Source organism: Chiloscyllium punctatum, chromosome 9 (genome assembly GCF_047496795.1).
Source record: "Chiloscyllium punctatum isolate Juve2018m chromosome 9, sChiPun1.3, whole genome shotgun sequence".
Classification (NCBI taxonomy): Eukaryota; Metazoa; Chordata; class Chondrichthyes; order Orectolobiformes; family Hemiscylliidae; genus Chiloscyllium; species Chiloscyllium punctatum.
Genome location: NC_092747.1, coordinates 92893432 through 92921396, shown reverse-complemented (window position 1 = coordinate 92921396; position 27965 = coordinate 92893432). Strand labels below are relative to the sequence as shown.

Sequence of the window (27965 nt, the reverse complement as noted above, 5' to 3'; positions counted from 1 at the left end):
GAGACCACATCGAGAGCAACAGACCCAGTAGATGAGGTGGGTGGACGTGCCGGAAAATCTCTGCTGGATGTGATAAGATCCTTTAGGGCCTTGGACGGAGGTGAGGGGGTGGTGGGCATGTGGACCTCACAAGGGAGTCACTGAGGGAATTGTCTCTGCGGAATGCATATAAGGGTGGGGAGAGAAATATATCTCTGGTGGCGGGGTCAGATTATAGGTGGCAGAAATGGTGGAGGATAATGCGCTATATCTGGAGATTAGTGTGGTGGAAAGTGAGGACCAGTGGGTTATATCCTTATTGCTGTTGGAGGTGTGGGGTTCAAGGGTGAAGGTGACTGGTAGTGGAGAAGATGCGTGGGGTGGGGGGGCATTGTTGATCACATGGGTGGGTAAATTATGACCTTGAAATAGGAGGTCATCTAAGATATTAAATGAAGGGCTTTTAAGAATGCAATTTTCAATCTTTTAAAGAAATTATTTATTTGGCAGATTCACTGGCTGGGCATTTATTTTTATGGGATGTGGGCTCCATTGGGCATTTATTGCCCATAATAAATGCCATTGAGAAGGTGGGGGAGAATTAACTTCTTGAACTGCTGCAATCCATTTGGTGTACATAGACTCACAAAGGTAAGGAGGGAGTTGCAGGATTTTAACTGAAGGAATGGTGGTACTTTTCCAAGCCAAGATGGTGAATGCCTTGAAGGGGAACTTGCAGGTGCTCTCATCTGTCAGCTGCCATTGCTTTTCTAGATGAAAGTAGTCATTGGTTTAGAAGGGGCAATCTAAGGACGCTTGCAGAATTTTTGCAGTCTATCATGTACACATTGCTAGTACTGTTCACTGATGGTGGAGAAAGTGAATACTTGCAGATGTGATGCCAGTTAAGTGGTCTGTTTTGTCCTGAACAGTGCTAAACTCCTTGAGAGTGTTGTTGGAAGTGCACTTATTCCTACAAACATGGGGCATTGCTCCACATTCCTGACTTGCATGTTGTGAATGGTGGACAGGCTTGAGACAGTCAAGACGTGAGCAAATTGCTGCAGGATTCCTTGCCTCTGACAAAAGCAAAATACTGCAATGCTGGAAACCTGAAACAAATAGAGAGAATGGCAGAGGAAGTCAACAGGTTTAGCACTATCTGTGGAGAAATTGAAAAATCACACAACACCAGGTTACAGTCCAACAGGTTTATTTGGAAGAACAAGCTTTCTGAGCACTGCTCCTTCATCAGGTAGCTAGTGGGGGGCAGAAACATTGGATCTGGAAGTTATAGTAGTATAAATTATGTAGTAGTGTAGTGCTATAGGTTCTGTGTCTTATGATTCTGCCCCACTAGCTACCTGATGAAGGAGCAACACTCTGAAAGTTTATACTTTCAAATAAACCTGTTGGACTATCACCTGTGTTGTGTGGTTTTTAACTTTGCCCACCCCAGTGCAACACTGGCACCTCCACATCATGTGGAGAAAGAAACAGAGTTAATGTTGCAAATCTAGTATGACTCTTCAACAGAACTGAAAGGTGCTGGAAAATATTTACTTTAGCCTTTTCACAGGGGCAGAGGAGAAGGACAGATGGTGCAGAGGCCGAGTACAAAATCAATGGAGTTGATAATGGTACAATCTCCTTTACATTGATAAGACCAAATGCAGACTGAGTGATCACACTGAACAACACTTCCACTCCATCCACAGCAAAAATCCTGACCTCCCAGTCGTGTGCCATTTTAATAAACCATCTTGCTGTCATGCTCACATTTCTGTTCTAGACTTGCCGCAATGCTCCAACGAAGCACAATGCAAGCTTGAAGAGCAAGACTCTATATTCCCCTTATGGACTTTACTTATATCCCAAATGGTCTTAATATTGACTTCATAATTTCAGAAATTGACTACATTATGTCTATCTTCATTTTTCTTGCATTCTCTCCTTTCCTCCACCCTCACCCTCAAAACTCAGAACAGCTTTGTCTTGTTTGTAACTTATTTTTCTTTGTTCTTAATAGAGAAGACCCATTATCTTACTTCCGTGCCTTCATTTACATCTATTTAACATGTCATTTTCTCTTTCACCACTACTAACTGTTCTTTGTACCAGGTTCTACGCCATGATTCCTCTTACTTTTTACATAATTTGTACAGAGCATGTTTACATTCTCAGGACAAGAGGCAAGTTATTTAAGACTGAGATCAAGAGGAATGTCTTCATTCCGATGATGGTGACTCCTTAGAATTCTCCAGCCCAGAGAGCTGAGGATGCTCAATCATTGAGCAGGTTCAAGGCAAGAATCAATGGTTTTATGGAGACAATTGACAAAAGGAGTAAGGAAATAAGATGGGAATATGTCATTGAGGAAATGATCAGCCATGATTTAGAATGGCAGTACAGATTTGATGGGCTGACTGATTTACTCCTGTTTTTATGTTCCTATGTCAGCACTCAGGAGCATCTATGTTATTTTCATCATTAATTATATCTGTTCATTGAAAGTAAAAATATGCTTCCACCAGAAGAATGGTCCCCTTCAGTTCAAAACACAAATGTAACAAAAATATTTAAAACAGAACTATTTTCATACTGTAAATGGCAGAATTTAAGAGATAGAGCACATTTCTTCTAAATTCTTTGCAAACAGCAATGTAAAATAATTACAGTAGCTTTAACTTCCAAGTGTCACACATTTACCGTTCCTGTTACTGAAATCAAATCTCATTGCTTCTTTTCTACACTGTGTGTAGCTTAATTCTGTTACATAATATTCTGACATGCTATAATAGCTAGAAGCTTTTTTCTCACTTCTGATTAACCTAAACTAAAATATTACACATCCTTTTAAGTCCAGCTGTAACAAGCGATGTTAGTATTCAAAGATTTCTTTCTAATTGTACAAATGCCAATTAAAAATTCCACTCTGCTTCAAGTCAGTAGTCAAGTGGAAGTTTCAAAATGGCTTTTAAAATGGGTATGAAGAAAAAGTATTCTGGATTAGTGGTGCTGGAAGAGCACAGCAGTTCAGGCAGCATCCAAGTAGCTTCGAAATCGACGTTTCGGGCAAATTTCGAAGCTACTTGGATGCTGCCTGAACTGCTGTGCTCTTCCAGCACCACTAATCCAGAATCTGGTTTCCAGCATCTGCAGTCATTGTTTTTACCACCATGAAGAAAAAGTAATTTGTTATGAAATTGTGGATGTCATTTGGCAAGGAATTGTAACAGATCAGAGGTGAATTATTCTGTGATTCTGAAGACAACGTTCTTGCTGTAGATCCATCCTTCAGCAGTGTCTCAAATTTCTCAGGGACCAGAGCAAGACCAAATAGAGCAAGCCCTGAAGACTAAAGCATTCAAACTGCTTTAGTATTCATAAAGACTGGGAAAAGACTTCATAAAGACTACTGAAAGGTAAATTTCCATCTAAAAGGATTTACCTCGAAAGTCAGCGGCCTCCATTTTCAGCAGCTGTGGGAGCAGTGAGAGTGGGGAGCTGAGTGGGAGCGGTCGACTTGCACTCTGGGAAGGTGAGTGAACGGATATATTTGGGGCAGTGGCTTAACCTGAGATGCTACATGTGTAGTTTCTCCCACCCATCTCCTCCTCTAACCAAACAAAAAGACTCTGTGGTGTGGTAAGATAAAGTTTTCTATTTAATTTTTATCGTGTGATTGGTAACTCTTTTTTTATTTATCTATTATTTGATATTATAGTTGGACTAAGTTAAGCTTAAGAGTAAAAACTGCAGGAGATCTCAGACCGGTGTTATGCTCCTCTTGCTCAATGTGGGAGCTCAAGGACACAGTTAATGTCACTGGCTCCTTCATATGCAGGAACTATGTCCAACTGCAGCTCTTGTTAAACTGTATGGTGGCTCTGGAGCTGCGGGTGGACTCACTATGGAGCAGATGCGATGCTGAGCAGGTCGTGGTTGGCATATTTAGTGAGTTTGTCACACCGCAGATTAGGATTGCTAAGGGAGAAAGGGAATGGATGACCAAAAGCAGAGAAAGAACAGGAAGGCAGTGCAGGTGTCCCCCTGTGGTCATCTCCCTCCATATCAGGTATACTGTTTTGGATACTGTTGGGGGAGATGGCTCACCCAGGAAGGCAGTAGTAGCCAGGTTCACGGCACTGTGGCTGGCTCTGCTGTACTGAAGGGCTGGATAAAGAGTGGAAGGGCAACAGCCATAGGGGATTCAATTGTAGATAGATGGTTCTGTGGTCGAAAATGAGACTCCCAAATGGTTACGTTGTCTCCCAGGTGCTCAGGTCAGCAATGTCTCAGATTGGCTGCAGAACATTCTGAAGGTGGAGGGTGTACAGCCAGCTGTCATGGTGTGTATAGGCACCAATGACACAGGTAATAAATGGGATGAGGTCCTACAAGCAGAAGTTAGTGAATTAGGAGCCAAGTTAAAAAGTAGGACCTCAGAGGTCATAATCTCAGGACTGCTCCCAGTACAATGTGCTAGTCAGAGTGGAAATGAAGAATAGGTAGGATGAATGAGTGGCTTGAGAGATGGTGGAGGAGGCAATGCTTCAGATTTTTGGGACATTGGGACTGGTTCTGGAGGGCATGGAACTATTACAAATTGGACGGTCTGCACCTGGGCTGAACTGGAACTAATGTCCTTGGGGTGCTTTGGGGAGGGTTTAAACTAATGTGGCTGGGGGATAGGAACCAAATGAGCAGGTTAGTGGACAGTAATGAGGTAGTAACTAAAGCCTGTAAGGAAATAGATAATTAAATCAGCATGACTAAGGGGAAGAGTAGGTAGGGAGCAGATGATGAACGCAAAGGGACTGGTGATCTGAAATACATTTGTGTTGATGCGAGAAGTGTAGTAGATAAGGCAGATGACCTTAGGGCTTGGATTAGCACCTGGGAGTATGATGTTATTGCTATTACTGAGACTTAGTTGAGGGAAGGGCATGGCTGGCAACTAAATATCCCAGGATATTGATGCTTCAGGCGGGATAGAGAGGGAGGTAAAAGGGGTGGAGGAGTTGCATCACTGGCCAGAGAGGATATCACAGCTGTGCTGAAGGAGGGCACTATGGAGGACTCGAGCAATGAGGCAATATGGGCAGAGCTCAGAAATAGGAAGGGTGCGGTAACAATGTTGGGGATGTACTGCAGGCCTCCCTAAAGTGAATGTGAGATAAAGGTACAAATATGTAAACATATTATGGAATGATGTAGGAGTAACAGATTGGTGGTGACAGGAGGTTTTAAATTTCCCAACATTGACTGGGATTCACTTAGTATTAGAGGTCTGGATGGAGCAGAATTTGTAAGAAGCACCCAGGAGGGTTTTATGGTGTAGTATGTAAATAGTTCAACTTAGGAAGGTGCTGTACTGAACCTGGTTTAGGGAATGAGCCCGGCCAGGTAGTTGAAGTTTCAGTAGGGGATCACTTTGGGAATAAAGATCACAATTCTGTAAGTTGTAGAATATTCATGGATAAAGATGAGAGTGGTCCTAAAGGAAGAGGGCTAAACTGGGGGAAAACCAACTATATCAAAATTGAGCAGGAGTGAGGGAATGTGGATATGGAATAGCTGCATGAGAGTAAATCCACATTTGATATGTGGGAGACTTTTAAAGAGAGGTTGATTGGAATTCAGGAGAGATATATTCCTGTGAAACTGAGGGATAGAAGTGACAAGATTATGGAACCATGGATGACAGGTGAAATTGTGAGACTAGCTAAGAGGAAAAAGGAAGCATACATAAGGTATAGGTGACTGAAAACAGACAAAACTTTGGAAGAATATCAGGAAATGAGGAATTAAGACTGGAGAATTGCTAATGTTGTCCCCTTGTTTAAGCAGGGTAGCAGGGATAATCCAGGTAATTGTAAACTGGTGAACCTGATATCAGTGGTGAAAGCTGCTAGATAAGATACTGAGGGCTAGGATTTATTCCCATTTGGGAGAAAATAGGATTATCAGTGATAGGCAGCATGGTTTTGTGCAGGGAAGGTCATGTCTCATCAACTTAGTCAAATTCTTCGAGGAAGTGACAACGTTGATTGATGAGGGAGTGCTGTAGATGTCATATACATGGGCTTCAGTAAGCCATTTCATAAGGGTCCCCATGGTAGGCTGATGGAGAAAGTGAGGCTGCATGGGGTCCAGGGTGTACAAACTAGATGCATAGAGAACTGGTTGGGCAACAGGAGGCAGAGAGTAGCAGTTGAAGGAGGTTTCTCAAAATTAGAACTGTGACCAGTGATGTTCCACAGGGATCCGTGGGGGACCACTGTTCTTTGTGATATACGTAAATGATCTGGAGGAAGGTATAGGTGGTCTGATTAGCAAGTTTGCAGGTGACACTAAGATTGGTGGCTAAGCAGATAGTGAAGGGGACTGTCAGAGAATGCAGCAGAACATAGATAGATTGAAGAATTGGCTGGAGGAATGGCAGATGGAGTTCAATCTGGACAAATGCGAGGTGATGCATTTTGGAAGATTCAATTCAATAGTAAACTATACAGTAAATGGAAAAGTCATGGGGAAAATTGATGTACAGAGAGATCTGGGTGTCCAGATACAATGGAGGTGGCAACGCAAGTCAATAAAGTGGTAAAGAAGGCATATGCCATGCTTTCCTTCATCGGACAGGGTATTAAGTACAAGAGCTGGCAGGTCATGTTACAGTTGTATAAGACTTTGTTTCAGCCACATTTGGAATACTGCAAACAGTTCTGGTCACCACATTACCAAAAGGATGTGGATGCTTTGGAGAGGGTGCAGGGGAGATTCATCAGGACATTGCCTGGTATGGAGGATGCTAGTGATGACAAGAGATTGAATAGATTAGGATTATGTTCATAAGAAAGATGGAGGTTGAGGGGGGACATGATTGACATCCTCAAAATCATGAGAGGTATAGACAGAATGGATAGCAAGAAGCTTTTTCCCAGAGTGGGGGACTCAATTACGAGGAGTCACAAGTTCAAGGCGAGAGGGGAAATGTTTAAGGGAGATTTGTGTGGAAAGTTCTTTACGCAGAGGGTCGTGGGGGCCTGGAACTCATTGCCAGCGGAGGTGTTTGAGACGGGCACAATAGCATAATTTAAGATGTATCTAGACAGATACATGAATGGGCCGGAAGCAGAGGGATACAGACCCTTAGAAAATAGGAGGCAGGTTTAAATAGAGGACCTGGATTGGCGCAGGCTTGGAGGGCCATAGGGCTTGTTCTTGTGCTGTAATTTTCTTTGTTCTTTGTTCTATGTCACCACTCTTTATAAACAAAATGTAATGCTTGGCTGTGAGCCACTTATAGCTTCTTCAAGGCAATTTTCATTCAGATTTCCTCTCTGGGTTACTTCATCAATGCAGATCCCCACAAAAGCTGAAAGCTTAATACTGAAGTAGAGCCTTAAGCCCAGTCGGGGGAATTTTCAGCCACAGTAAGCCATCAGTTCAATGCTGTTCATCATCAGCTGTGACTCCAAGCCTGGGAAATGTACATACTAAAGGAACAAAGGAGTTTTTGACACATGATTGCTGAACTGATGACACAAGCCTCCGTGGTTTGTCTTTGCTGCTCTCAGGAGATTGTACGAGAAAGAAAGTCATGCATGGCAATGAAATCAGCAGAAAGGTGAGTTGAATATGTTTGGTCTTCATACCCTATCATTATCCTCGATATAAAAGTAACATTGCATCAGACACTTAGGGGTCAAAATGCAATCATTAACATTAATGGAATGATAGTTCAGGGATGACCAAACTTGACAGCTGATATTGAGTTTTTCTTCATCTGCATTTAATAAACAAAAAGGTGTGATAATATAAACACCATAGCTCTCTATGTTCATGACAGCACCTTTGACAGTTAATTCTCACTTTAAATAGACAAGGAAGGGGATGATGAAGGTCTAACAGGTGAAATGGTTTGGAAAGCAAAAATATTGAAAGAGATTCTACAGCAAAGAGTGTTCCAGGTTTAAATTATAAATTTTGATTGTCGAGCAGAAAAGTAAGTAAATCAAAAGATGCCTTTGTTATTGTTTTACCATGTATTTCATATAGATTCCAAAGCGCTGCAAATAAAATGATTCATTTAAAGTGCCATGTCATTGAGCAATCACAGAAAGAGACCATTTCACCCATCAAAAATAAAACTTTGCACTTAATGCCCTTATTTACACACTTAAAAGTCCCATGCATTTCCTTAAAAAGTGCCATTGTAAATTGCCCTGCTAACTTTAAGGATTTGTGAATATGCATGCCCAGGTGTTTCTGCTCTTGAAACCCCAAATGGCATAAGTTTCTTCAGAAAATAATTGCCTGCATTGGGATAAATCGACAACCAAGGTGCTATTAGCATCATACCCGAAGAACCAAGGCTTGACCTTTGCGTGCTCAGCAAAACTAAAAAAATTGACAGAAAGCTTTACTTTAAAGTTACTGTTGAAAACTGGGTAGTTTTTGGAGAACAGAAGGACCGAGAGGTTCATGTACATAATTCTTTGAAGTTTGTGTCACATATAGACAGGGTGATTAAAAAAGCCTTCAGCACACTTGCCGTCATTGCTCAGAGCATTGGGTATAAGAATTGGGAAGTCAATTTGAGGTTGTTCAGGACATCAGTGAGGCAAATACTGGAGTACTGTGTCCAGTTTTGGTCGTCCAGTTATAGGAAGTATATTATTAAATTAGATAGGGCTCAAAAAAGATTTTACAGGATGTTGTTGGGTGTGGAAGATTTTAGTTATAAAGAAAGGCTGGGACTTTTTTCACTGGAGCATAGGAGATTGAGTGGTGAAATCCAGAGGCTTATAAAACCATAGGGATATACTGTAGATAGGGTTAAGGTGGGTGTCTTTTCAGTCGGATGGGGATTTCAAGACTAGGAGGCATATTTTTAAGGAGAGAATAGGGAGATTTAAAAAAGACATGAGGGGCAATTTGTTTTTTACACAAAGTGCGCTTGGCGTGAGGAATGAACTTCCTGAGGAAGTTGTGGATGTGGGCACATTTACAATGTTTATAAGACACTTAGATAAGTACATGAATAGAGACGTTTGGAGGGATATGGACCAGGAGCAGGCAGGTGGGACCAGTTTAGTTTGGGATTATGTTTGGCATGGATCAGTTGAACCAAAGAGTCTGTTTCCGTGCTGTATGACTCTATTTGTATGCCTTACAAAAACATCCAATTAAACACATTGGAATGCATTAGACCTGAAGATGCATTGTAGTTCATCATAGTTCAAAACAGGCAATGCTATTATACTTATTCGTATTAATGTAAAATTAGCCAAATGCAATATTTCTTTTTAACAAAGATGATTCCATAATGATTCCATAAACAATGATAAAAGAAAACTGATATTGCATGAGTATGTAAGGATTTAAACTCAGAAGCACTTAACAATTTGTGTGGAATGAGATCATCGAGTGATTTATTGCAAGGACAATAATCCTCAAGAGAAGTCATTGGAGTTTGGAAAGGTCAGGTCTTAAGAAAACAGGAGATTTGGTGAGACCTAATATGTGTGAGGTGATAAATTTTGGTAATTGGAACCAAATTGACAGAAGAAAGATGGTTAAAGTACAGTCAAAACACATAATGGTGATTACAAAGACTACAGCACCAATGTGACGAGATGAAGAGGGGATCTCAAAATTGCTGCTGAGACCCAAACAAGTGAACTTGATCAACTTGATACAAACACAGAGTGCTGGAGAAAGTCAGCAGGTCTGGCAGCATCTGAGGAGAGAAACAGAGTCAACAGTTCCAGCCTGATTTAATTCTTCTTCAGAACTGAGCCAGGTGTGAATAACTTAATTCATTAAGTCACTTTTTCAGATTAAAGCCCACTTTAGAAAATAGATTGTCAAGGGAATGGATAGAGGCTTTGTAATTCCAGCAGTGCCATTAGTGGCAGCCACTGCTTCAACTACAGACAATCCCAATGCAATGAGGAGCCTACATTACTCTGGGATTTAGTGATTATGATGCTATTGACAGTCCTGACCTGATGGTTAGATTCTCTCTTGTTTGAGATAACAATGGACTCGCATTAGAGTAGAGTAAATGTGCCTTACTACTTATTAACCCAGGACTGGCTGCATTCCCAGTATTTCTACATCTGGATAAGGGCTGCTTCAGTGCCTGAGGAGTGGCAAATAATGGTCAACAGTGCACACCCATCAATGAATATCCCTATTCTGAACATATGATGGAGGAACTGTCATTGATGAAACAACTGAAAATGGTTAGGCCCAGTACTGTACCCTGAGGAATTCCTGCAAAAATGTCCTGCGATTGGAATGACTGACCTTCAACAACCACAACGACCTTCTTTTGTGCTAGGTATGAATCCAATGAGTAGAAAGAGACCCCATGATTCCCATTGATTACAACTTTATTTGGGCATCTTGATGGTAAGAGCAGTCACTCTCTCCTCACCACAGGATTTCAGCTTCTCTGTTCCTTGTTTGCTCCAGGCTGTAATGACATAAAGAAGAACTGAATGAACCTGGTGGAACCAAAAATGAAGCTATTGATCATATTATTGAAGAGAAAGTGCCCCTTGATAGCACTGTCTAATTGAATTAGGTTTATTGTCAAATATATTCACATTTAAAGTGGAAAGTTTACAAATTACCACTTCTAGTGCCATCTTGTGTACAAAGGTAACTCGCTACTCGGAATGACTGCCATTAGTAATGGGGTCCTCTCTCGCCGCCATATTGTGCTCGCCTGCCCTGTAGTGGTTTAATCTCCTCCTTGACCATCTCCTGCATGCACACAAACTCAAACCTCACCTCGATAGGAGATTAAATTAAGAAAAAAAAAGCAGTGAAAGAAGAAAAAATGTGAATGAAGGGAAAAAAGATGGCACCTTCCATCATTTTGGCTGATGATAGAGAATATCCTAAATATAGCATTAATTAGTTAGTTTGGATTTATCCTGCCTTTTATGCACAGGATGCACTTTACAGAGTCCTACAGGCCAACAGCACGGAAAACGGCTCTGTACTGGTCTTAAATAACCACATAACTATTTTAATCCCACTTTCCATCCAGCACTAGGCTCATAGCCTTGCATGCCTTGGCATCACAAGTGCATATCAAAATACTTATAAAATGTTATGAGTGTCTCTGCCTCATTACAGGCAGTGGGTTCCAGATTTCCATCCTTTGAGTGAAAATATGATAATGTAGATTCCAGAACTGCATGCAATACTTTAGTTGTGAATTTGGCCTTGCTCTTCCACTGATAAACATGGTCAAGGGCTTTAGGCTTTCTAAGTGGGGACATGAAATGTAAAGAAAGGCAACATATAAATCTTGAAGAGGCAACCGTGAGTTGAGAGCATTTTGGGTGCTTTCTTAAAGAAACAACATTTATTTCATTAAGATTGTATTGCTGATTCAGGGAAAGAACATAAGACATGGGAGCCAACATAACGGGAAGATGCTTCAGATACTAAGACTATTTCCATTGGAGTTAGGTGATGTAATAAAGATTTTGATAGTGATTGGAAAAGGGGGCCATTAATTTTAAATTCTCATTATGAGAGTTGGGAGGGGTTAGGTGGATTCTATCTCACTGTTTATGAGAAAATTAAATAAGTATTTGAAATTATAATAATATTTTAAATAAGCTTCTAAATAAAAGGAAGATGCAAGTTTGTGGGAGGAGTACAAAGCAGTGTTGTCGATCTGGATTGTTCTTGCAAAGAACTGGAATGTTTCCACTTTCTCTCTCTCTCCACCCCCTTCCCCCACCCCCGCAGACACACACAATCGCCAAACAGTGGTAGTGCTTATTTATTAGAACTGAGATGTTTTCTGCTCTGTATGAATTAATGCTCATTTAGTGAGGGTATTTATCAATTAAAAATTAGATGTGATTTTTAAAATCCTCAGTTGATTGCCCTGACTGACAGTAAACAGCTTGTGTCTGCCAAAAGGAAAATGGGTATCTTGTCAATGCTTTCTACTTATGTGTGTTTAGTTTACTCATACAATGAAAGAACATGCTGTGGACTTAAAATGCTAGTAAGAATATAAATTACGGAGAATGTCATCGTATATGGTGAACTGTGATGTAACAGACCCTGGGAAATGAATTTATGACTATTTCATGGATGAAAAATTATTTTAAAATTTTCACCTCCTGGTTCCTATAGTAACATCTTCTGCGATGGAAAAATAACAAAGGGGGATAGGTGAGAAAAAAAAACATAGTTGAAACACAGTTCCACTTAAAAATTGTTTTTGACCTTTTTTAAATATAGAAAATGTTTTGAACGTCAGAATCTACATGACAATTTATCTTGTCAACCCTATTCTCTTTATGTGCATCTTTCAGGAATTCAAGAATAAGGGGAGATTACTTTTCTATTTTGTTGTGTCTTACGAGGCATAAAAACTCCTTAGAGGCATTGCAAATGACAGTGTTTGTATCCATCTGAGCAACACTTGAATTCTATCAGCAGATTTTTGATTACTGTCCTTTTTTCTTCCTATTTGATGTACGATCTGCAGTAGTCAGGATGACAGATTGTGTAGTTCAACCAGTCCGTTAAGTGTCCATTTTTCTGTAATGTCACCTCTGAGTCATACCTTTCAAGTGGTATACAATTGCTGAAGCACTTAGAATGTTACATTATCTAAATCAGCACTGCCAACACACACACACACCACCCTCTATCGTGATCACCAAATGTCTGCTCCTTTAATTTTCTTAGTTATACTTTGTATCTCTAAGAGACCAAAAGTAGAAATTAGACTGCTATCTTAAAGACGCATTGATAGTTGACAGTAAAAGAATTACACTGCACGTTGCCTAGGGCTGCAAACACTGCTGCTCTACCATGGGAAAGGCAAGTACGTAAAGCTCAATTCCCAGGCTGAATCATGTTGAGATCGAGGGAACACTTTCAATTAAGGGAACAAAAAAAAAAGCACTGCCTTCATTTATAAAGTGCTCAAGCAGTTTAACAGTGCCCCTCTGAGCATTTGATGACCTGGATTGTCACCAGGTGAAATGAGGGTGATTAGAATCAAAAAAGGAGCTCCTGAACTTTTCCTTCCACCCATTTTACGATACTAATTATTTCAAAAATTGCATTTACTGAATTTGCGAGCAATAGTCGAAATAAGTCTTGCTGCCTTTCATAGACATGATATTCATAAATAATGCAATAATTTTACTCATTTGAATCTTCCGAAGAAATGCAGGGTTATGAAGTGGGGAGAGGATCTGGATTGGCTGCTGTTCAGAGGGTCAGAATGAACTCAATGGGCTGAATGGCCTGTTTTACAGTATAGGGATTGTATGATTGTATGACTAAGTTGATCCCAAAACAGGGTCTACATTGGATGACCCACACCAGACAGTAAAGAGTGCTAAGGTGGGCAATGGGAGCATGTGTAGGAAGTATGAAAAGCAAGCTGGTCATTCAACATTCAGCAACAGGAACTGTGCAACTCACCTACAAGCCCCCATCCCAACACTTGTCTAGTTTAACCCACCATCATTGCATTTCTAGTGAGGTGCTTTTTGCTTTCCACTGGTTCTGAGTTCTGAGAGAGGGTATGAATTTTTTTTTTCCCCAAGTATTATTTAAAGATGCTAACATCAACAGGCATATGGCATGGCCTTTGTTTCTATCTTCAAGGGTTTATGTTCAGCCATTTGCTCCCAGTCACAAGTGCTGTAGTTATCTGTCACCTTGTCCTGCACTGTGAGAGGGAGATGGAGAAGAGGTAACATAGGAGAAGGCTATCAGTTGGAGGTTTTAGCCACCTCAGGTATTCTGGGAAGATTCCTTTTGCCTTAAATAGGGAAAGCAGCTTCTTCAGTTGTATGAAAGGCATGCTTACTGAAACCTGCTGGCTGTTACAGGCCGAGCTGCAGCCTCTGGATTGGATGAGAACTGTGTATTGAATGTCTGTGTATTGCGACAATGTTCATGAACTTCTTACAGTAGGGATCTTTCCAGGCTGGAGCAGGCAACATCCCAGCTTGCCAGACATTGTCATCCAAAGCATGTGAGTGAAGCTCTTAATGCCAAGGGGGAGGGTGGAAGCATGGGGTAGATGGGATACATTACATTCTCTCTGAGCAGAGAAAAGTAAGTAGAATTTCCACATGGCTGTCTCTGGTGACCAACTCAACATGGACATCTATTTTAAACCCACTAACTCCCACAGCTACCTTGACTACACCTCCTCCCACACTCTCTCCTGTAAAAACGCGATCCCCTAATTCCAATTCCTCTGCCACTGCCATATCTGTTCCCAGGGGCAGAAATTCTACTCCAGGACATCCCAGATGTCCTCCTATTTCAAGAACTGCAAGTTCCACTCCCATGTGATCAAAAATGACCTCCATCACATCTCCTTCACTTCCCATACCCCCGCCCCCAAAAACCACTTGCCCCAACCTCAGAAAGGGTAGAACTCGCCAGGTCGTCACATTCCACCCCAAGAATCTCTGGATCATTACCAACAGTCAGACCCCACCTCCAAAAATATATTTCCCTCCCCACCCCTATCTGAATTTCGCAAAGGCCATTCTAGCTTACATCCACGCTCCCCACCAACCCATTCTCTACAACTGGCACTTTCCCCTGCCACCGCAGGAGGAACAAAACCTGTGCCCACACCTCCCCCCTCAACTCCATCCAAGGCCCTAAAAGACTATTTCAAATCCAGCAAAGAATTCCTGCACATCCACCCATCTCATTTACTGCATCTGTCACTCTCGATGTGATCTCCTCTACATTGGGGATACGGAGCACTAACTTATGGAGCACTTCAGGGAATAACTCCAGGACACACGCACCAAACAACTCCACCACCCTGTGGCCAACCAACTTCAATTCCCCCTCACAATCCCCCAATGACATGCAAGACCTGGACATCCTCCACCATCAAATCAAAACCACCCGCCAACTGGAGGAAGAATGCCTCATCTTCTGCCTTGGGACTCTACAACAACGTGGCATCAACCTTGACTTCAACAGTTTCCAAATCTCCCTACCCCTCCCACTTCATCCCAGATCCAACCTTCCAACACAATGCTCCCCTTTTGCCTGTGCTAAATGTCCAACTTCCTTCACAATCATCTGCTCCGCACTGATCTTTCACAATTATCTCCTACTTGTATTCACCTATCGATATCCCATCTACCTTTCCCCATAGCCCCACCTCCACTGCTTACTTATGTCTCAGCCCCTTGTACCCTCCACATTCCTGATGAAGGGCTTATGCACGAAATATCGACTCTCCTGCTCCTTGGATGCAGCTTGACATTGTGTTCCATTCTGGTCACGTCATTGGAGAAAGGATGTGAAAGTTTCAGAATGTGAAAGGAGGTTTACCAGAATGCTTCCTGGACTGGAGGGTATGTCTTATGAAAAGAGGTTGAGGGAGCTAGGGCTTTTCTCTTTGGAGCGAAGAAGGATGAGAGGTGACTTGATTGAGGTGTACATGATGATGAGAGGCACAGATATAGTGGATAGCCAGAGCATAAATGGCTATCACAAGGGGGCATAATTTTAAGGTGATCAGAGAAAGTTTAGGGGAGATGTCAGAAGTCGGTTCTTTACACAGACAGTGGTGGGTGCGTGGAATGTATTGCCCGTGGTGGTAGAGTCAGATATATTAAGGACATTTAAGCAGCTCTTGGATAGGCACATGGAGGATAGGCACATGGAAGATAGTGCAATGAAGAGTATGTAGTTAGTTTAATCGTAGAGTAGGATAAAAGGTTGGCACAACATCAAGGGGTGAAGGGTCTGTACTGTGCTGTACTGTTCTATGTTCCATGCTGTGCCTTTTCCAGCACCACACTTTTTGACTGACTCTCCAGCAACTTCAGTCTTCACTTTCTCCCTGTTCAAAGATCACAGCTGATCCCACTTAAAATTTGCCATTAGTTGCATACTTTTGGCTTTGGAGAGACCACAACTAAATGCAGTGATATATCAAAGCCAGAAAAGTTGCCAATCCTCGATGAGTAGTGGGTATGCAACCATTCTCAACATATCATGGAAGTGAATAACTAGCATGCTGGCAGCACACAGTCACAGAATCATAGAGTCATATAGCTTGGAAACAGACCTTTTGACCCAACTCATCCATGCCGACTAGATTTCATAAACTATTTCCCTGCATTCTGCCCACATCCATCTGAACCTTTCCTATTCATGTATTTATCCAAGTATCTTTTAAAAATTGTAATTATACTCCCCCCTACCACTTCCACAAGGGTAGGACTTTATACAATTAAAGGTAGGGTCCTGGGTAGTGTGTTGAACAGTGAGACTTAAGGGTTCAGGTTCTTTGAAATATGCATCATAAGTACACAGGCTGGTTAAGAATGTGTTTAGTACACTTGCTTTCATTGGTCAGATCTTTGAGTATAGGATTTGGGAGGTCATGTTGAGGTTGTGTAGGATGTCAGTGAGGCCTCTTGTGGAGTATTGTTCGCAGTTCTGATTTTATAAGAAGGATATTATTAAATTGGAAAAGGTTCAGAAAGGATATACTAGGATGTTGTCAAGAATGAAGGGTTTGAGTTATAAGGAGAGGCTTGATAGGCTGGGACTTTTTTTTCACTGGACTATACAAGACTTCAGAGAGATTTACAAAATCATGAGGGACATAAATAAGATGAATATCAAGGCCTAGGGTGGGAGATTTCCAAACTAGGGGCATATTTTAAAGGTTAGATGAGAAAGTTGAAAAAAAATACATGCGGGCACATTTTTTCCACAGACCGTGTTGAATGAATTTCCAGAGGGAGTGATGGATGCAGGTACAGTTACAACATTTAAAAGACATTTGGATAGGTACATGAATTGGAAAGGTTTGGCAGAACATGGCCAAATTCTGACAAGTGGGACTCCTTTAGTTTGGGACTGTGGTCAGTGTGGACTAGGTTCTGTTTCCATTTTGTATGACTCCATGATTCTCGCAGCTCAATCTTATATACACCACTTTGTATGAAAAATTTACTGCTCATGTTCCTTTTAAATCTTTCCCCTCCCAGCTTAAACCAATGCCCTTTAGTTATTCTGGGGAAAAATTCATTTTATCTATGATCCTAATGATTTTGTAAACATCTGTGAGGCAACCCCTCAACCTCCTATGCTTCAGCAAATAAAAATTCCCAGCCTATCCACCCTCTCCTTATAACTCAACCCCCCCCCCCCCCCCCCCCCCCCCTCCCACCCCCGGCCCCAGCAATCTTCTTTTAGATCTTTCTTGTAGCCTTTCCAGTTTAATAGCATTCTTCCTATAGGAAGGTGAGCAGAATTGTATGCAGTACTCCAAATATGGCCTTACCAATGTCTTGTGTAGCCATAACATGGCATCTCACTCCTGTATTCATACTCTAACTGATAAAGGTAAGTTTGTCAACTGCCTTCTTCATAACCCTGTCAAGCTGTGACAACATTGTCAAACAACTATATACCTGTATTCCTAGGTCTCTCTGTTCAATAGCACCTCCCATGGCCCTACCATTAATGTGTGAGTCCTGCGCTGGTTTGTCTTACCAAAATGGAACACCACACATTTATCTAAATTAAACTCCATTTGACATTCCTCATCCCACTGGCCAAGTTGATCAAGATCCTGTTGTACTCTTAGATAGCCTTCTTCACTGTCTACTATACCACAATTTTGATGTCATTTACAAACTTACTAACCATGCCTCCTATATTCTCAATTAAATTGTTTATATAAATGACAAACAACAGTGGATCCAGCACTGATCCTTGCTGCAAAACTGCTGGTCACAGGCCTCCAGTTTGAATAACAACCCTCTACCACCACACACTGTCTCCTACTATCAAACCAACTTTTGTATCCAATTGGCTAGCTCTCCCTGGATCCCATGTAATCTAACCCTACTAACCAGCCTACCATGCAGAACCTTACTGAAGGCCTTGCTAAAGTCCATGTTGACAACATCTACCATTCTTCCCTCATCCACCTTCTTGGTCACCTCTTCATTAAACTCAATCAAGTTTGTAAGACATGGTTTCCTAGACAGAAAGCCATGCTGACTAGCCCTAATCAGTTCTTGCCTTTCTAAATGCATGTAGCTCCTGTTTCACAGAATCCCCTCCAACAACTGATCTCAGGCTCACCAGTTTGTAGTTCTCTGGCTTTTCCTTTCAGCTTTCTTAAGTATTGATACTACGTTAGCCATCCTCGAGTCTTCCGGCACCTGATCCATGGATATCAATGGTACAAATATCTTTGCTGCAGCCCTGCAATTTCTTCCCTAATTCACTCAATGTCCTAGGGCACACTTGACCAGGTCCTGGGATTTGTTTATTTTTATGTGTTTTAAGACCTCCAGGTAGATGATATGCCTCCAACCATTATCCAGTCTCTTTTATTCCTGCCCTATAAAATTCAACGGAAGGTACACACATTGTCAAACGAAGGGAGAAATCTGAGATTGAAAAACATTAATTAGACAGACTATTAAGGGTTGAGGGAAATCAAGTTGGAGTAAGGTACAGATCAGCTATGTCTAATTGAATGGCAGAACAATTTTGAGGGGTTGAATATGTTACTCGATCCATTTGCTACTCCCACTTTTCATTTTCTGTCAGTGTCTTGATCTAAGCTATTTCTCAGTGAATTGCCAATAACATCATTGATACCTGTGTTTTTAAAATCATACAGATTTCTAACATTTCTAATTTTTGGTTATTGTTTCCATTGCAATAAAAAGATTGTCCTGAATGCAGTGTCAAAGTTATAGTGTACATCACTGAATTGTTAACAGTCACAGCTTTTCTTCAGAGAACTATTTATGTTCTGCAGTACACAGCTATCATTATGAAAAGCTGTTCATTGTTAATCTTCTGACACTGTTTCACAAGCTTTACATCAGTTAAAAATATTTTTACAGGAGCAAGGACATTTTTAGCTCTTCTTAACATTGCAACAATTTTGAAACCTTTTTCATTCTTCTTACCTGGAAAGTTGCACTTTGCACCAGTCCACTTAAGTAGGAGAAAAACCAAGCTGAAAATTAAACAATTGTTTATTAAGTCACACTGAACCAGATGCTCAGATTCAATTATTGACCAATCACTAACTGGAAGTAAGACTTGATATCTATTATTTTATATACAACCAAAGTTTCTGATGTAGTGTTAATCAACATGAATTGCTAACTTTGCTTTTTCTCTTTCTTCCTGATACTGCCTGACTACTCCAACTAATCCACACTGACCGTGTTCCCAAACTAAACTAGTCCCACTTGCCTGAGTTTGGCCTGTATCCCTCCAAACCTTTCCTATTCATGTACGTACCTTAAAGGCTTTTAAATGTTGTAACTGTGCCTGCTTCCACCACTGGCAGTTCATTCCACACACAAATCACTCCTCATGTAAAAACATTTTGCCTTGTGTCCTCTTTCAAAATTTCTCCTTGCACCTTAAAAATATGTGCCTTAGTTTATATTTTCATCAATCATAATGAAAGGTAGATAACAGCTGCGCTTATAAAAAGCAGACTGTTAAAGCTTTTCATCAGAACAGACTCAAAAATGGCAAATTTCAAATGGACCCACTTTAAATTGCACAAGAAAAGAATGCAGATTGGTTGACAAGTTGACTCTAATTGGTTAATGCTTTGGAGAATGCATTCAGGAATCATTGTTTCATAGGTTTTTGTTTAACTTAGAGATGGTGTGGTGCTTATACACATTCCTTTCCCCTGCATATAAATCTAGGTAACATCTAACAAATGAGGCATATTATTGTGATCTTGACTTGTCATCGTAAATTGATTAGTTGTGAATTTCTTAACACATTCACAGTTGCTCAGCAAATACTGTTCAATTATACAAATTATGCTTCCTTCTGTACTAGGAATATAGAAATATCAGCAAGAGTAGACAGTCTGTCCTCTCAAGCCTGTTCCAATGTTCAACTAAATGGTGGCTAATTGTCTACATCAACACCATTTTCCTATACAACTCCAATATTCTATGATACCTTTAATACATAGAAACTTGTTGACATTTGTTTTGTAAATAACTAATAAATGAGTGTCCACAGCCTTCTACAGTAAATAAAATTCCAAATATTCATCACTCTTTGATGAAATACAGGATCATTCAGCCATTTGATTCTCCTGTATTATCTTTGCTTCAGTTCCATGACTCTAAGAAATATTGCACTTCTTAATCTGATTAAAAATATGTAAAGCTAATTGGCATTTCAAAATTAGCAGTACATCTCAAAATTACCTGTATCTTTTAGGACTTAAATATTCCAAACCAGAAAATTAGCTGAAGACAACAAATAGTTGAAAGAAAACAGTTATAAATCCCTGGAAAGTCGGAGCTTAAATTCAAACTTCATAGAGCACAAGATCAGTTATTTGGCTAGGAGAGTATCACAATGTAAATTTAAGATAAACCACTGGGATATCAAAAAGATTATTATTTGCATAAGCAAGGGAAGAAAACCAATTGAATTGTGTAAATGAGGAAATAAGAAAAGTGACATTTTATTTTTGGGAATTTTGAGCAGAGCACAATTCCATGAAGATATATTACTTTTACGATGCTTTTTCTGGCATTTTGGAATTTAATATAATTGTTTATGTTGTCCAAAGCAATTTATTTTTGGAAGCATTTCCAATACTTTAAACACAAAATATGTTGTACAGATTTTATGCCAATTTTTCAGGTTCAATTCAGATATATCACATTGCATTGTGATCTGAAACCTTTGAAATGGATTTTCAATAATTTCCAACTAGCACTACATTCAAAATAAGCAATAAAACTGGCTGACGATTACTTTAGCCCACATTCTCTATGACAACTCTTTAGAGATAGCTGGGCAATTATTTGCTATTAAGGACTTGTGTGTATATATAATATTAATGCTAAGTAAACAATAATTAATTAATTGAATATTTAATTAGAATTGTAAAAATGAATTTGAATAATTTTAAACTGCTTCAAGAATGATAAAACAAGTTAATATAATTAAAAGCTGTAATTCAACCTACACAGCATATTAAACAATTAACGTGGAATGTTCCCAAAGCAGAATCTTACATATTGTTTCAGTTAAGTCTGAGTTGCATTGAGCTTTTTGGATGTGTTTTCGCCACAAGATCTTGCCATTTTCTCACCATATCTCACATCACTGTTACCCTGCCCCATGTGTTTCTCATGTATGATTTCCACATGACCTAAAAACTCTGTGGTTCTGGAAAAACTCTCCACTGAGCAGATGTCTGCTGAAACATTGGCATCACATGCACCCACTCCAATTGAAAAAGCCTGTTGTGCATCTGGGTAAGCACTGTCAGTTTGAAGCTACCCATCGTTGTTCCTTCTGGGTGCTCCATGCATGACAAACAAGGGAAAACCAGCACCCGCGGTCCAGGCATGGCTACTTTAGTGATCTCATGAATAGACATAATGTTGAGATCCATAAACAGAAGTAGTCCTGACACTGGTAGTCCACTCATATTTACCAGATGAAATATTTCTAATTTCCACATCAAATAGGTGCTGCTCCTTTGTATTAGTAGAGTGCCAATGCAAACGATAGGCTATCAATTAACAAAGTCAGTTGTGAGTGTTTTGTTCCAATGACCTAAAGAGCTTGTCAATAATCGTGGGTGATTTTTATATAGACTGGAATAATCAAATTGGCAAGGGTCACCTCAAGGAAGAGTTCATTGAATGAACTTAGAGATTATTTCTTGAAGCAGTATGTTGGGAAATAAACGAGGGAGCAGGCTGTTCTAGATTGGTATTGTGCAATGATGTAGGATTAATTAATAACGTCATTGTAAAGGATCTTCTAGGGAGTGCTTGTGGCAAAGTGGTAGTGATCTTTCTCAGCCAGGAGGTCCAAGCTTTTTTTCTGCTCTAGAGGTATATAATAACATCTTTGAAAAGGTTGATTTGAAACCACTAATCATCTCCTTGCGAGATGTGTGCTCGTAGCATGCTAGAATTTTGAATTCATTTTGAGAATGACATATGGAGTCCCACAGTAGTGTTCTGAAGTTAAACAACAGAAATTGCATAACTATGAGGACAGATTTGGCCCTTCTGGATTGACAGGAAGAATAAAATGTTAGACAGTTGATAAGCAGTAGCAGATGTTTAAGAAGTTATTCAATTCCACCAACTAAAACATATTCCATAGAAGATGATTGGAAGAAGGAGTTAAAAAAATTCATGGCTAAGCAAGGAAGTTAAAGAGAACATAAAGGTAGAAACAAACTAAGCCATGCCATATTGTAAACACCCACTGGCAGGCTGGAAGATTGGGAAACTTTTAAAGATCAACAAAGGGTCACAAAAAAAAGAGTAATAACAAGAACAAATGTAAACGGTGGTAGACAACTAGCACAAAGTATAAAAATGGATAGCAAAAGTTTCTTGAAATAGATAAAAGTGAAAAAGGTAGCTGAAGTGACTGTTGGTGCTTTGGAGGATAAGACTGGGGCGTTAATAATGGGAAACACAGAAATAAGAGAGACGCTAAATCAACATTTTCTTCAGTTTTCACAGTGCAAGTCATTAATTCTGTCCTCATCGTAACAGGTATTACAGAGGTTATTGAAATGGAGGAACTTAGAATAATCATCATTATGAGGGCAAAAATACTGAGCAAACTGTTGTGATGGAAGGCCGATGGATCCCTAAGGGCTGATGGCCTATATCCTAGAGTCTCAAAAAAAAGTGGCAGCAGAGATAGTGGATCCATTGTTTATAATATTCCAAAATTCCTCAAATGTGGGGCAGGTTCCAGAGGATTGAAAAAATGCTAAAATAAGACCCTTATTCAAAAAGACAGGGAGGCAGAAAGTAGGAAAGTACAGACGAGCAGGTTTAACAATTGTCATTGGGAAGTTGTTAGAATATATTATTAAGGAAGTATTAACATGTCATTTGAAAAGTCAAAACACAATCCATCAGAGTCAGCATTGTTTTATGAAGAATAAATCATGTTTGACTAATTTGCTTGTGTTCTTCAAAGGTGTGACATGCCAAGTGGATAATGAGGATCCTGTAGACGTAGTATATCTGGAGTTTCAGAAGGCATTGGATAGAATTTTAACATACAAGGTAAGATTACACAGGATTAGGATTAATTTATTATTTTGGATAAAGGATTGACTAACCAGTAGAAAGCAGAAAGTCAAGATAAATGGGTATTTTACTTGTTGGCAAGATGTAGCCACAGGGTTTGGCTCTTGGGGCTCCAATAATTTACTATTTCCAATCTATGTTAATTAATTAGATGCAGAGATAGCAGGTGTTAAAGTAAGTTTGTGGAAGACACTGAAATAAGTGGGGAAGTAATACAGAAATAGGAAATTTACAAATGGATAGGAATAGATTAGATGAATGGGCCAACATTTGGCAGATGGATTTGATGCAGATAAGTGTGAGGTAATCCATTTTGTTCAGAAGAATGGAAAGGCAACTTATTATCAAAATGGAGAAGAACTTCAGGGTGCTTCAGTGCAGAATGATTTGGGTATCCTCGTGCATGAATTACAGAAACTAGTGTGCAGGAACAGTAAGTAACAAGGACGGCCAATTGAATTTTGGCATTTATTCCTAAAGGATTAGAAAAAAAATAGGATTTTTTCGCTGTAATTAGATAAGTCATTAGTCAGATTGCCGACCTGGATTATTTGGTCAACTTATTTGAAGAGGGATGCAGTTGCATTGGAGGAAGTTCAGAGGAGGTTCATGATATTAATCACAGAGGTGAGGGGTTTGACTTAGAGTCATAGAGATGGATAGCATGGAAACAGACCCTTTGGTCCAACCCGTCCATGCCGACCAGATATTCCAACCCAATCTAATCCCACCTGCCAGCACCTGGCCCATATCCCTCCACATCCTTCCTACTCATACACCCATCCAAATGCCTTTAAATGTTGCAATTGTACCAGCCTCCACTAAGTCCACCGGCAGCTCATTCCATACACGTACCACCCTCTGTGTGAAAAAATTGCCCTGAAGGTCTCTTTTATATCTTTCACCTTTCACCCTAGACCTATGCCCTCTAGTTCTGGACTCCCTGACCCCAGGGAAAAAGTCTTTGTCTATTTATCCTATCCATGCCCCTCATAATTTTGTAAACCTCTACAAGGTCACCCCTCAGCCTCCAATGCTCCAGGGAAAACAGCCCCAGCCTGTTCAGCCTCTCCCTATAGCTCAAATCCTCCAACCCTGGCAACATCCTTGTAAATCTTTTCTGAACCCTTTCAAGTTTCACAACATCTTTTTGATAGGAAGAAGACCAGATTTGCACGCAATATTCCAACAGTGGCCGAACCAATGTCCTGTACAACCGTAACATGACCTCTCAAATCCTGTACTCATCACTCTGACAATTAAAAGAAAGCATACCAAATGCCTTCTTCACTATCCTATCTACCTGAGACTCCACTTTCAAGGAGCTGTGGACCTGCACTCCAAGGTCTCTTTGTTCAGCAACACTCCCTAGGACCTTACCATGAAGTGTATAAATCCTGCTAAGATTTGCTTTCCCAAAATGCAGCACCTCGCATTTATCTGAATTAAACTCCATCTGCCACTTCTCAGCCCATTGGCCCATCTGATCAAGATCCTGTTTTAATCTGAGGTAACCTTCTTCTCTGTCCACTACACCTCCAATTTTGGTGTCATCTGTAAACTTACTAACTGTACGTCTTTTGCTCGCATCCAAATCATTTATGTAACTAACAAAATGTAGAGGACCTAGCACCAATCCTTGTGACACTCCACTGGGCACAGACCTCCAGACTAAAAAACAACCCTCCACCACCACCACCACCCTCTGTCTTCTACCTTTGAGCCAGTTCTGAATCCAAATGGCGAGTTCTCCCTGTATTCCGTGAGATCTAACCTTGCTAACCAGTCTCCCATGGGGAACCTTGTCGAACGCCTTACTGAAGTCCATATAGATTCCATCTATTGCTCTGGCCTCATCAATCTCCTTTGTTATTTCTTAAAAAAACTCAATCAAGTTTGTGAGACCTGATTTCCCATGCACAAGGCAATGTTTACTATCCCGAATCAGTCTTTGCCTTTCCAAATAAATGTACATCCTGTCCCCTCCAACAACTTGCCCACCACCGAGGTCAGGCTCACTGGTCTATATTTCCTTGGCTTGTCCTTACCACCCTTATTAAACAGTGGCACTATGTTAGCCAACCTCCAGTCTTATGAAGAAAGATTGAACAGCTCAGGCCTATACTTTCTGAGGTTTAGAAGAATAAGCGGAGACCTAATTGAGGTATACAAGATACTAAAGATGATTGATAAAGCAGATATCAAAGAGTATGTTTCCTCATTTGGGCAACTTAGAATGGGAGGTCATAGTTTAGGAGAATGCGTGATAGTGTCAAAACAGAGATAAGGAGAAATTACCTTTCTCAAAATGTTGTAAATCTATAGAATTCATTGCCTCAGAGTGTGGTAGATGTCAGAACACTGAGTAAGTTTTAAGGAGGAAACTGATTGGCTTAAATGTTAAGGAAAATGGGCAGAAAAGTGGAGTTGGTGCTGAGTTGAGATCATCCATGACCTTACCTAAATAACTTATTTAACGTAAGAACTTGGAACAGGAGGAGGCAATTCAGCCCCTCTAGCCCATTCCGCCATTTAATACAATCATGGCTGATCTGTTTATGTTCTGAATTCCACATTCTCGTCTACTTCTGAGAGACCTTATTCCACTAAACAAAAAAAATATTTTGATGTATTTGATTGAGGCAATCACGAACTCTGACAGTTCACATCAATTACCTTGGATCCAACATATACTAACAAACTGATTTATTGATTGCCACGACTTTTGCCTGAAAGAAGTTAACACTAAAAGATGAATTCTAAAAATGACTGTTAAATGCACTTGAGATTCAAGTACCTTCCATATCTTTGTGGGATCTTTTTGGTTATCCTCAGAAAATTTCAAGGAACTGATCCTGTGTAATCCTTGTTAACAACTTCTGTCAGTACTTTTGCAGCTTGTTTAATGGGTACTCGATCTATGAAATACAGCTCCATTCTTTGTTTTAAAATCTTGAGTTTGGATTGTGCGTTGCTATCCTAGTCCTTATGCTTTCTTTCATTCTTTTGTCTTCTTTAGACATGATTAACATGCTGAAACATTTCAGCAATTGTATTACTGTAGGTAAACTTTGGATGCACTTCCAACAGTTTTCTTTTTGCTGTGCTCTATGTTACTTTTACTTTTATATTTTAGTTTGTGCAGTACTTAACGTGCCTTCAGCAATGCACTTATCCTTTCATTTCTATTTCTGGCTGAAAAAATGGAGAACTTGGGTAATGTGGTTTTAAGCTAGCTGTCTGTCCACCTCAATATACTGACAGTTTGCAAATTGAATGCTTCTATTTCCTGTATTCAATTTATTCTATTTTCTGAGCTGTTGGGACTCTGGAATAATATGAACAGTTTTGGTTTACCTATCTGAGGAAAAGAAATACCAGCATTAGAGATAGTCCACACAAGGTTCACAACGGTGATTCTGGGATTTCCTTAGGAAGAGAGGTTGAGCAGGTTGGACCTTTATTTGAAATAATTCTGAGAAGGCTGGTATTCCATCACCAAGTCATCCCTTATTCACATATGTGTGGTACAGGACACAGACCAAGCTAACACAGAGCTGGCTCCTTGAGAGAACAGAATCTCTGACACTCCTATTTGTATCTGTCAGCCAGGACCCTCTGACTGGATCAGTTTAACAGCCCCAATCTATGAGGTCCACCAAGCTGACATTGTTCCAATCACTACAATACTAATTGGAATTTAGAAGAATGAGAGGTAGCCTTATTGAAATATAATGTTTTTAGGAGCCTTGACGGGCTCCTTGTGGGAGAGGCTCAGACTAGAAGGCATAATCTCAAAATAAAGGGTTGCCCATTCAGGATAGAAGGTTGTGAATCTGTGAAATTCGTTACAACAGAGGGCTGACATGACTGGATTGTTAGATATATTCATGGCTGAGATAAAAAGATTTTTAATCAGTCAGGAAACTGACAGGGTTATGCAGACAAAGGCTGGAAAGTAGATTTGAGCATTATCAGATTAGCCAAGATATCATTGAAATGTATAGGATTATGAAAGGACTGGACACTCTGGCAGGAGGGAACATATTTCCGTTGATGGGGGAGTGCCGAACCAGAGGACACAACTTAAAAATACGGGGTAGACCATTTAGGACAGAGATGAGGAGAAACTACTTCACCCAGAGAGTGGTGGCTGTGTGGAATGCTCTGCCCCAGAGGGCAGTGGAGGCCCAGTCTCTGGATTCATTTAAGAAAGAATTGGATAGAGCTCTGAAAGATAGTGGAGTCAAGGGGTATGGAGATAAGGCTGGAACAGGATACTGATTAGGAATGATCAGCCATGATCATATTGAATGGCGGTGCAGGCTCGAAGGGCAGAATGGCCTACTCCTGCATCTATTGTCTATTGTCTATTGTCTATCATTGAATGGTCAAGCAGACTCGATAGGCTGAATGGCCAATTTTTGCCACTACATCTTATAGTTTTCTGGTTCCTGGATTGCTATTGTACCATGTTTGCTTCTTTTAATCTTGGTCTTCAACCTCATATTGTTACCTTCTTTATCTTGTCTTTTTACTTAAAAGAGAACCATCACTAATGTAAGCTGCATTGTATGTTTGAATGTAACTCAAATAAGATACATAGATTCTAGTTACTCAAATATATCTGGTGGTTTTATTTATAGTTAAGCAAGTACAGAAAATAATCTCAAAACATTTTCCCCTGGATGCTACAATACAAAGACCCTGGCCTTTGATCATATGAAGACACCTGGGTATTTGGACAATCTGCATATCAAGTTTTCCAAAATTATATCTCTCAAAGTCATATGCAACAATTTAGTCTCAAACTCAACAACTCTG

General features: G+C 40.2%; 1 long non-coding RNA gene across 1 annotated transcript; it reads right to left on the bottom strand.

The window, feature by feature from the left end:
• Positions 1 to 888: 888 nt before the first annotated feature.
• LOC140481020 (uncharacterized) lies at positions 889 to 19058 on the bottom strand. Its single transcript, XR_011961455.1, has 3 exons — positions 18981 to 19058; positions 10300 to 10468; positions 889 to 1091 (listed from the first exon to the last, which is right to left on the bottom strand). It is a non-coding gene; the product is annotated as an uncharacterized lncRNA (long non-coding RNA).
• Between the last annotated feature and the right edge of the window lie 8907 nt (positions 19059 to 27965).